This window comes from Dendronephthya gigantea, unplaced genomic scaffold, assembly GCF_004324835.1.
Source record: "Dendronephthya gigantea isolate DGI-Jeju-01 unplaced genomic scaffold, DenGig_1.0 000089F, whole genome shotgun sequence".
Lineage (NCBI taxonomy): Eukaryota > Metazoa > Cnidaria > Anthozoa > Malacalcyonacea > Nephtheidae > Dendronephthya > Dendronephthya gigantea.
The window spans coordinates 121422-132500 of record NW_021163099.1 but is presented as its reverse complement, the minus strand read 5'-3'; positions in this window follow the sequence as shown (position 1 = coordinate 132500).

The following is an 11079-nucleotide window of genomic DNA, read 5'->3' as shown; positions in this document are numbered from 1 at the left end:
TAATCAACCTATTGAGCTGATAAGCTCTTGATATCGAAGAAACTAGTATTGTTTCGAAATATCAAAATAACCCGTGTTGGCCATGTTGCTCAGTTGGCAGAGCATCGGACTAGTATACGGAAGTCCTTGGGTTCAAATCCTTCCGTGGTCAAGTAGAATTTTCTGCTTGCCATGGCAGGCTGCCACTCGGTGTCATATCCTACTAAAATTTATCCTTGCAGCGTACGTATACGTATTAAATATCCTAATGCTTGTATGAAAAACCTTCATTAAAGCAAAATAAACCTTGAGCGCCAATTATTTAAAAACTTCGGACAACAGCTATCTACGCGTTAGTTTTTTAAATTAATTCGCCTACGATAAAGTGAAAAAGTTTTAATTTAGCCTGAATTGAATTTTTATGTGACCTATACTATTAACAATTATCCAATTTGCATTAACAGTATAGAGATACACATGCATAATCTATTATATCATGAAACATGTCAACTGAACATCTGAATTGGGATATTGTTACTACATTTAGTCCTTGTCTTTGCATGAAGTGGCTCTTGTGAAGGCACCAACTAGACTCTTCTCACGCAAAAGATGAACGATATCGTCTCTTTGCTGTATCCGCTCGTTTCTGGAGCTTTTCCGGCAGTGGCGTACGGGAGACGATAATTGTTTGGAGGGGGGGCACATATTCATTATATTCATGTTAACAGAGATTGAAAAGCAATGGATTTGAAAAGAAATTAATCTTGCACAACATGAATATATGAATATATGTGCCCTCCAATTATCGTCTCCCGTACGCCCCCTATATTCTCCAGTATTTTCCGTCACGGAGAATTGTTTCGATATTGTGGCTGAGTGGCACAATGACGTCTTTCTTTCACTTCGTTGAACACAAGCAGTTTCCTGTTTACTGTGATAATTTTATTCGTATTAGCCTGGTGCTAATTAGGAAAATTACGATATCGGTCGGTGATAGAACACAATCGTCGGTTTAAAGTATAATTTTGCTCAACTTACTTAGCTACTTGCGATAATTTGAGATGTCGTCTGACTCGTCTGTTGATAAATCGTTAACGTTTAAAGGGGTAAAAAATATTCTCATAGTTTTGCATGTAATGTCCAATTACGTACACTTTGAAAAGCCATATAAGATTTGAAGCATATAAGCCAGAAATTCCCATGGAAATGCTTTAGACATTTGTTTCTCACTGCTATATAAGCTTTCTTTGAACGCGCTTTAAGTGCCACGTGTTCATCGGTAAAATTTTGGTGTTGCAACACCTCCCCCCAGTTAAGATATGACGTTGTAATGACGTCAAATTTAAATCTTGCAAAACATTGTAAAACTACAGGGTGTCCCAAAAACCCCCGCCCCCCGGCGACACCCTGTATAGGCCAATTCAGCTTATAAGCAAATTACCCATAATTTCAATAGTGTTATGACCTTTTGGCAATGAATTTGAAATAATAGTAATTGTTATCTAAACTAGAAATTAACCATGCACTCGCTTATCGATACTGGCGACGCCATTTTGTTCAAATACTTTCCTTCTACCTCGCTTAGCTCGTCCGAAGGAAAATAATTTTCCTTTTCCTGTCGCTTACACTTTAAAACACATACTAATGGCAGCTAAAGAGGCAAATTATAAAACAGCAGCTTCGAGGTTCTCTATAGTCAGATAGATAAGGGTTCTTTTCTGGAACAAGGTTTGGAACACAGTCACTTACTTGCCTCCACGATGTTTTTGATCATAGCCGTATCAGCTGGGTTAGAAAATAGTGGGAGAAGATCGTGGATCCACTTTAAAGCACACTGGGGTTGTATAACGACATTGTGGGATTTGTTGGCAAGTAAAGGATGGGAAAATTTTGAGAAATGACTGCACTGCTAATTGGTAACTCACGAGTAAGCTTAGAATTCTGGCTTACAAATTTAATAAACTTCCGCGGTATTGGGTATTTCACGGTTGAACTCGCCCGAGAGGACAATAATGGACAAATTGTTTGTTTTCTTGTTTACAAAGTTGTAATTCCCCAAGAGGATGCAGGACGTATCCTGAAAAAATAAAAGAACAGACAAATACATCTTTGTTAGTTAGAGTTAACATATAGCTAGCATTACTGTCGAAGATTCAATCGCTGATAAAGTCTGGCCAGGAACAAGCTCACCTATAGCCAACCGCTTTTAAGCAGAAATAGTTCCAATTTGATGAAGAACTAGGTAACCGCCTGACCCCGAGCGAGGACCTCAATTATTATTTTCCTGGCTAGCGCCCGCTACCAAATGCTGCGATCTAAACAACCATACTTTTTACCCTCTAATAATTTATTCAATTCGACAATTCCGGGCAATGTAGATTAATTGCTACATAATGGACAACAATTAATTAAGCCCACGCAGATTATCGTCGAAACGAGCCCTGTCCACGAGTTTGAATCGAGTAATAAGTTTTGGTTAAGTCCATGTTTGAGGGCTAGCTGTATTACCAAGGAGCACAATAATTTATAATCTTTAATGTGAGAGGAAAATCGAGAAACTAGTAGTGGCCAAAAAGACGCAGACGGCCAAAATGGTACAACTAAAGTCCCTGAAGCTTTAAACTTTTGCATGTACAGTAAGACTTTCGAGACAGGGGCAATTGGAGGAACTAATATTAAGCAGTTTTCTATCTCTCATCTTTGAAAAAATGCATCAATTCCGCATGAAATTGGATTTCAAAACCTGGAATAGAATTTTTTGACTTTGTAATTACGATAATTTGGAAAACAAATAACCTACTGCGTGCGGTCCAAATCTGGTTTCTAGTAAGTGAAAAGTTTTCCATGTGATTTCTCAGTCATCATAATCCACAATTTTACTCAATGCTCAATGTTTTCTTTCATGCTGATGGAAAAGATCTGAAAAGCCAATTGGTTAAGTTAAATTTTATGCTTCCAACTTGAACGATTTTAGCTGGCACTTGCTTATCAGTAAACCTCTTAATCATGCTGTGTTTGAAAATTGGCACAAAGCTTTCAAGAGAGAATTTTTTGCAACTAGCTCTCTGTAAAACTGTAAGTGGAACTCGTGTCCTTTTCTTCAACTGAAAACGCACGGTGAGCAATTAAGGACCCAGCATTCGAATTAGCAGCACAGGCTAAAGCACTTGCGTCCGAAAAAAAGATTCTGTTGAAGGTCTTTTTTTTGAAATTGAAGCACGGCAATTTACCACATTTATATTAGCTTTCCAAAATTGTAATTCTAAATTGCGTTATTCATCAAGCATAAACAATATGTCCCAGGTCTCAGATGAAACAACAAACATCTGGCAAAGCCGAGTCGTGATTCTCGTAAGATTGCCAATAACTGCATGCACCCATGGAAATGATCATACCTACGATGGAGGCTAATTTCCGTGCGGAAATGTTAGGATGATCCAAAACTTGTTTAATGGTATCCAGGGTTTTTGTTATGCCGTGAGTGGACACACTAAGTGTACCATTTATGCAGTCCCAACTTAGACCCAGCCATGTCATATCTCGAGTGGGATCCCATACCGATTTCTCATCGTTAGCAACAAACCCCGCACGATGCAGGTCGTTTTGAATGATGCTAGAAAGATGATTCGGAACTTTTTCTATATCAAATCCGTCGTCTTAATAGACGAGATTACTAATCACTTGTGCTCGCCAGTGTTTAACACTATGGGTCGAAATATTTTGTAAATATACAAGGAGCGGACGTTAACCCAAAAGGCGGTACAGTAAACATGTAATACAGGGTTTCTGCCCATCCTTAGGCCAACTTAGCCTCAAGTAAGGTTGATGGTGTATGAAAATGTCGAGATGATGGTAACAACTTTTCAGATCAAATGTTGTAAAGTATGTGCCTTTGTCAAAAAATTGGATCGCTGTTCTCCAGTCTTCAAATTTGATAGTGTGTTTATAAACAAAACTGTTAACGTAGCGCATGTCTAAAATAAGTCGCTTCTTTTACCCCGGTTGGATTGCCACAGACAAGGGACTGCACGCTTGTAACACACTGTCCTGTACTAGCACAATTCTGCTAGAGGATATAGTAACTCTGATACGGAGTCAATGACAAATTAAGATGGGATTTAAGGCTGATTGATTGTTGGGAAAGTACGCTGGGGTTGGGGATCTTGAACCCAATTCGTATGGTGTTTTAAGATAAATTCGGAAGCCCCCCTGCCCTCCCAGAATTTAATATGTGCGAACTAAGCCTACCTTTAGCTATTGGTAGCACGCTGGTTTTTTCACTCACAAACTTTTCGGTTCACATGCGTCAATAAAACTTTGTACCTGAATCAAATCATAATTATCTTGTAACATATCTGTATCATCCATTTGTCCCACATCGGAAGCACATATATCTGATGGATTTGGGACTCTGCAGCCTGTAAAAAAATTTATAAATTACAGTGAGCAAAAGGAATAAAAAGGAAACAAAGAACAAACAAACAGGCAATTGCAAATTAGGAATAAAGATGTATAAAACGTCTGATATAAGGCTTTTGTCTGCTAGGTATAATATATATAGTGCTAGACGTGATGAACAACATGTCATTGCTTCGCCTTTATTTATACATATTATCATGCAAATACGCTTAGCGATTTGCATGCACTTCATGCATGTTTGCGATACCATACAAAGGAAAATACCATTTCCTTCTAGCTCGCTTAGCTCGTCCGAAGGAAAGTCATTCTCCTTTTCCTGTCACTTACACATTCAAACACATACTAATGACAGGCTATGTGCAAGCACTCCCTTGCCGCTTGAATCAAAGAAAGGGCAATAAATACCTCGAAAACATCTGTGCATTTATAAGGCGGATATGATGATTGTCTTTCTTTATCTTTCCTAATAGCATTATTTCTGCGTTTCTTAAGTGCTGATTCCTGGACTTTCTTTATTGTTTTCTCGTCGTCTGAATCGCTAGCTAATTGCTCCGCCTCGTATTCTTTAAAACAGCCAACCAGCCAGCTTCGCTCTTGTCAGCTAACTTTATCTTCTTTTGCCTTTGAAGTATGAGATTCTCAGCTGCTTCTATTTTGGCCATTGTTGAATTTGTATTTTGTTTCTTTATCAAAACAACGGATTCGTCGAGCAAATCTTGCACTTCTGCGTCAAACAGGAACACTAATCTTTGTTGCCGGGAAATTTTAAGGCGCGGCCTTCTGCTTGTCTTTCGAGCTTTTTAGTTTGAGATGAATTAACAATACTTAGGCCGGAGGAAAGGCTGTCTATCTTACTATCAAGATAAGATTGAGTTGATCGATCAAGGCTAAGGTGATTGTAGCCGAGCTAGAAAATTGATTCTCTGCGCTTTGGTCTCCTGATGACATGTTTAAAACGTCTGATATAAGGCTTGTGTCTGCGAGGTCATCGCTTCCTATGTATTTATATCATATTATCATGCAAATACGCTTAGCGATTTGCATGCACTTCACGCATGCTTGCGTTACTATACAAAGGAAAATACCATTTTTCAGGGTGTATAAAAAAAGAAGACTTTAAAATTAAACTATTTGTATAATTCTAATGCCCCGTCACTACGCTAAGCCCTTGGATACGCAGAATATTGTCAGCTTTGTGGATGTATTACATATTTTTGTCACAAGCACAAAAGCCTTTCTGCTCCTGGGAATTTGACATAACTATTTCATATTTAAGTTATTGTATTGTATCATATAGCAACGGACAAAAGAAAATATCGCGTCGGGGAACACAAATGCACGGCTTTTTTAGATGCGCATAAACTGAGAGGCTTTACGAGCCAGATCTGATATGAACATTTGCAGATGCCAGCCTGTAACGCGCAGAAACCTTGTCTTTAATGCACCTAATATCAGTAATATCATTAATATGCTTACAGAAATACACTTTGAGGCGATCCATACTGGATTCCTAAAATAGGGCTAAGTCGAACATGCTTGGCAGTCGTGTTCATATACATAAATATATGAATATTCACCCCCCCCCCAAATATCGTTCTATAGTTACTCCCCTAGATATACAATTTTCTTTACAGCCCTGATTGCTTCTTTTTCTGGCTACAGTGTTTTTGCTGTCATAACGCATGAAATATTACTCCGAAACCATTACCTTACGCGTTACATGGGGAAGAAATTTTCAACATTCACGCTTCACTAATGCAGTAATTTTGTCAATTTGTTGAAAGAGTCTTATTCCTTCCAAAGATCGTTTTGCCTCATCTGTTCCGATTTATAAATACTCTTTTGTACTTTAGCTATTACTAGCCTTCTAAAAATGGTCCATTTGATGCTTTGATTATTCATATTTATACCACTTCCACAATAGACCTTTCTTTTTAAAAAGCCTTTAAGATTTTGAATGTTTTACATTCCTCCTTCCACTTGTGAAATTAATGAATGGCAGATTCGTTTAATCAAAAAATCACCTCTGTAAATATACTAAGACTATTATTCACCTGAAATGAAATGAAATTACTTTATTCGTAGATACAAAAGCCTTCTTTTCATTTGTGAGTGCATTTCTCTTAAGGGTCCTTGTTTTTTAAAGAAACCTTTTTTTTCCTTTGGAGTGGGACAATTGCAGTGAATAGCAAAGTGCCTAACTTTTTGCGACAATGACGATATACTTTACCACTTTTTAGATGATTACAGGGCTTTCCTTTCTTACAATTTTGCCCTCTGGCACATTGTAACACAAATTACAGGCGGTGGTAAAAAAGTACCCCCCCCCCTCGATAAAAATTAAGTACCAGCTTCGGTTATTTATATTATATGAGAAGAAAGCACTAACAAATCATGTCCGTTTGTCTATATTCAATCAGTGTTATATCTCTGCGAGTGAAACAGGTAGTTTAAAATAATAGAATTTGAAAACTTCGGACAATTATTCTAAGCAATATTCCGCATCGATTGATTGATGGCTTTCGATTTTTCATTTTCGACTTTGAAAATTGACGAGCAATTTTTGAATGTATTTGTAGCAAAAAATCTTTGTTATTACATGGCTTTTCAAAATCCTCTAAGCTGATTGTTTGACGAGCGTTCCGTAAAATTAAGACCCATATCCGGCCAATGGTCCGTATATTCCATATCTGGACCATTATCCCGGATGTCTCATACAGTCCAGCAATAATAATAAAAAGATTACCGACCTTGTTTGTTGGGTATGTGCTGCGAGATGTCAGACCGAGGTTTTTTGAGTTTTTTTTTCCATATTCTTTTCATTAAAAATTCTCAGTCTGGTATTCACAGTACTGACCTCACGCTCGAATCTATTCAAATTGCCTATTGTTAAAATTTGAATGGCTTTTTTGCGAGTTTTTCTCGTGGGGATCAACGCATTTTATAAAATGCTATATAGGCCAAGAAAAATTTGAAATTTTCTAGAAAAGAAGGAATGCTTGAGATGTAAATTTAAATATTGTTATCCATGTCTGTCAATTGTGATTTTTGGTGATAAGAATTCTTTGTGGATACAAACAAACTTTACTGTTATCATGATTAAAATTGTTTATGTTAAACATTTATACACTTGTGGGTCCCAACAGCGTCAGTGTGCTTAGGCATTCAAACTCTAACTGTTACATAGTTATGGGTGGTTTTAACAGTTTTGGGACATTCTGTATTCAACTGGAATTAGAATTTCAGCCTTAAAAAGACATTGTCTCCTCTATTGTTTTATTCAAATTTAATCAAAATGAATATAAAGCTTCCGAGTAAAGAATGTGCACAACTAATTCTTTGCTTATCAAGTCATAATCTTCACTCGAAAGTCGGGTACGAAGTCCCAGGAATCCTGGGCGAATATAGTACGACCGTAATTGTTTAAAGTTACACAAGAAAAAATCCGTCCCCTGGAGGAAAATTATGTCAGGAATACGAAAGACGTCTTGAACAAAATTTCTTCAGTTGGCATATATTATACGTGAATTCATTGTCTATCTGAATCGAAATGTTAATATTAATGTGAGCGATTTTGCATGGCCATATTAAAAGTTGAGGAATATATTTTTGTGCTTAGCCGGTTGTAAAATTTCGCAAGGTAAAATATTATTCGGTCACCAAAACGTTCCTTATCGATTTAGGGGTCGGCAAACAATGCTCGAAGAGTCAAATTAGGTCTGTGGTTTCGACGATTTTACGTTTCATATTTTCACTAGCTCGATGTATTTTATAGCAAAACTCGAATGGCAATATGTCTGAATGAAATACCATTATGGTAAAGCTGTCAATCTGAATTGCGTGATCAGTGATCAGAAACCAGTGATCTGAAATCTAATGCTTTCAGCAACTTAGCAAGAACTCAAATCACACTCTGGGAATAGCTGAAACAGTATATTTTATATCTGCAAATGCTACAAGGTGGTAATGTGCCTTTGGGCTCTGAAATGTTTTGCTCTAAAGAGTTGTATCCCAGATATTTTTGCTGTTCCAAAACGAGACCAGGGGTATCTCAATGAAAATTAATGATGTCTTTGGAATATTCTGCTGGATATTAAAAAATACCTAAACAGGAGCGCCGGAATATCGATAATAACGGGGGCAGATATTCATATATTCGTGTTCGCAGATCGTAAAAACACTGAATCGATTTCAAAAGGATTTAAATGTATTTATTATTAAACAATAAAGGATGTGATCGAGTTGTTAGTTGATTGCGTGACCCATCCCTCCCCTTTCCCTAACGACTTCACGCGATGTTGTGAACTCTACGGAAGAAGCGTCTTATTAATCTCGCTGGGGTTTTTTTTGTTAGTTTGTTTTGCAGGATTAAGCACTGTCCTTTTCACACCCGTTTTGGTCGTTGAGTTGGGGTTTGGGATAAAGGTAAATTCATTAATGATCGCCACAGTAACAGGTATTTTTTTGTGTGTGTGTGTACTTTGATGTTCGTATCGTTTATTCCACGGTTTCACTTCAGTGACTCACGTGTGACAGTTGATCACGGGATGGAGGAGGTACCGTTAAAATAGCATGGTTCGTAGAGTTATTATCTGCGCCGAAAACAGCAAACTCAAAAGAAACATCGTTTCACCCCTAGCCCGATCGTTTCGCTCGGATACCGTCTCCATCCCTACCGATCGGCAGCGGGCAAAAATATAGTGTGCTGGTGTGCTATCGTACTGATGTGAGCCTTTGGATCAAAGGATTGCTTTAGGATTTAAAGCAATCTGATTGGCTGAGAAGCGTTTCACAGCGGCCCGGAATTTTGCAACCAGCCCGCTGTAAAGTGCATCTGGCCCGCAGTGAAATTTAATCACCTCGCTGTAAAAAATGTGAACAAAACGACAAAACCAAAGCAACGTACGGCTAAATTGGGCGAAAACCTTTCTGAAAAAGGCAAAAAGAATGTTAAAAATAAAAAACATACCCAAAAACGTCTTAGTTTGGACTTTTTACGCCTTTTTTCACCTGTCAATACGTTGTATTTTTAATCGATTTTCCGTTATTTAGTTGCTACAACAATAACAATATTTTTCATTTCATTGTCTGTTTCCCGAGTATGATATCCTTTTTAGGAGTTGTTGGCGTATTAAAATTATAAAATGGCTTGCAGAATTTACCCCCGAGGGTGCGGAACGCTTGCGAGGAACCTAATTCCGCTAGGGGATTAGGAATTACACCCGGTAAACTGGTGCTCACTCTTAACAATTTTTCCTTTGATGGTGAGCATTACCAACAGATAAGTGGTGTAACAATGTGAAGTAAAATGGGTCCCAAGTATGCCAACTTGTATGTAGGTTTTGTGGAAAAACAAATCTATGAACAGTTCACCGGTCCTCTATCTGATTACCTTGGAAGGTACATTAATGACTGTCTTGGTACATTATCGTGTTTCCGTGCAGAGTTGGAGAGATTCATCAAATTTGTTGATGAATTTCATCCAGCACTCCAATTCAGATGGGAAATCAGTGAGGCCAGTGTATCATTTTTAGATATCCTGGTTTCCATCAATGGTAATAAGCTCACTACCTCAGTGTTCTACAAGCGCATTGACTCGATCCCATAGCTACCTCTAATATTCTTCCTTCCACCCCAGCCACACTAAGAGGTCTATCCGGTATTTCTCAAAATAAAGTGAAGATGATGAACTCCGGTCCAAATGTCTTGAGATGAGAACATTGTTTGTCAGCCGCGGCTATGCCTTGACACTGTCTTATCTAAGGCTTCCGACATTTCCCGCTTAGACACTTTTAGCGACCCTGCCTCTACCATCCCCACCATTAATTCTACCCCCTTAGTTCTAACACATAATCCCTTCAATTTTGCTGTTAGGGTTGTCATACTTACAAATATACATATCTTGCAGAATGATCTGGAGACATTAATTTTCACCGATAACCCCTCGTATCTTCTCGGCACAACAAGAATATCCGGGGCACATTGGTTCACAGCTCTCTACAGCAAAACTGTTCAGAGCCCAAAGGCACATTTCCCTGTGCCATTGGCAATGTAAAACATGCTCATTTACCGGGTCCGGCACCGTTATTTCGGCTTCCAATTCACAGTTCTTCATCAGACACCATTTCACATGCCTCTCCTCCAAACTCATTTTATTGTATCTCATGCAACAAATGTGGTTTACTATAATTATATCGGTGAAACTGGAAAATCTCTAAGGGTAACGATAGCACCAACACTTTACCTCTGGTAATCATTGTGTACAACACATGAGAATTAGAGCCCTTTGCCCTTTTTCCGGTACTAACGATAGCCGTAAACGACAGGAAATGCGACTCATCCACAGTTTTGGCACTTTTCATCCCTAGCTCCAGCATAAACGAAAGACTCTCTTTCACGCGAGTAATATGACTTCCATTTCTTTGTTTACAACAAAGCTGGTTGTAATATATTTTCGCTGCTGATCAGGCTTCTCTCACTGCGGGATATTCTTAGCCCACACTCAGGCGTCTCTTTGGCAGAGCAATGTATTCCAATTTGTTTTGATTTTTTTCTATTCTATTAGCCCATTTTATCACGTGTTTTGCTTCCATACAAAACATGTATTCTCCCCTATTTATTTTCATACTAACTCTCCTGCCGAAGGCCCTCAGGTCGAAACATCGAAAAGATTTAAGTGTT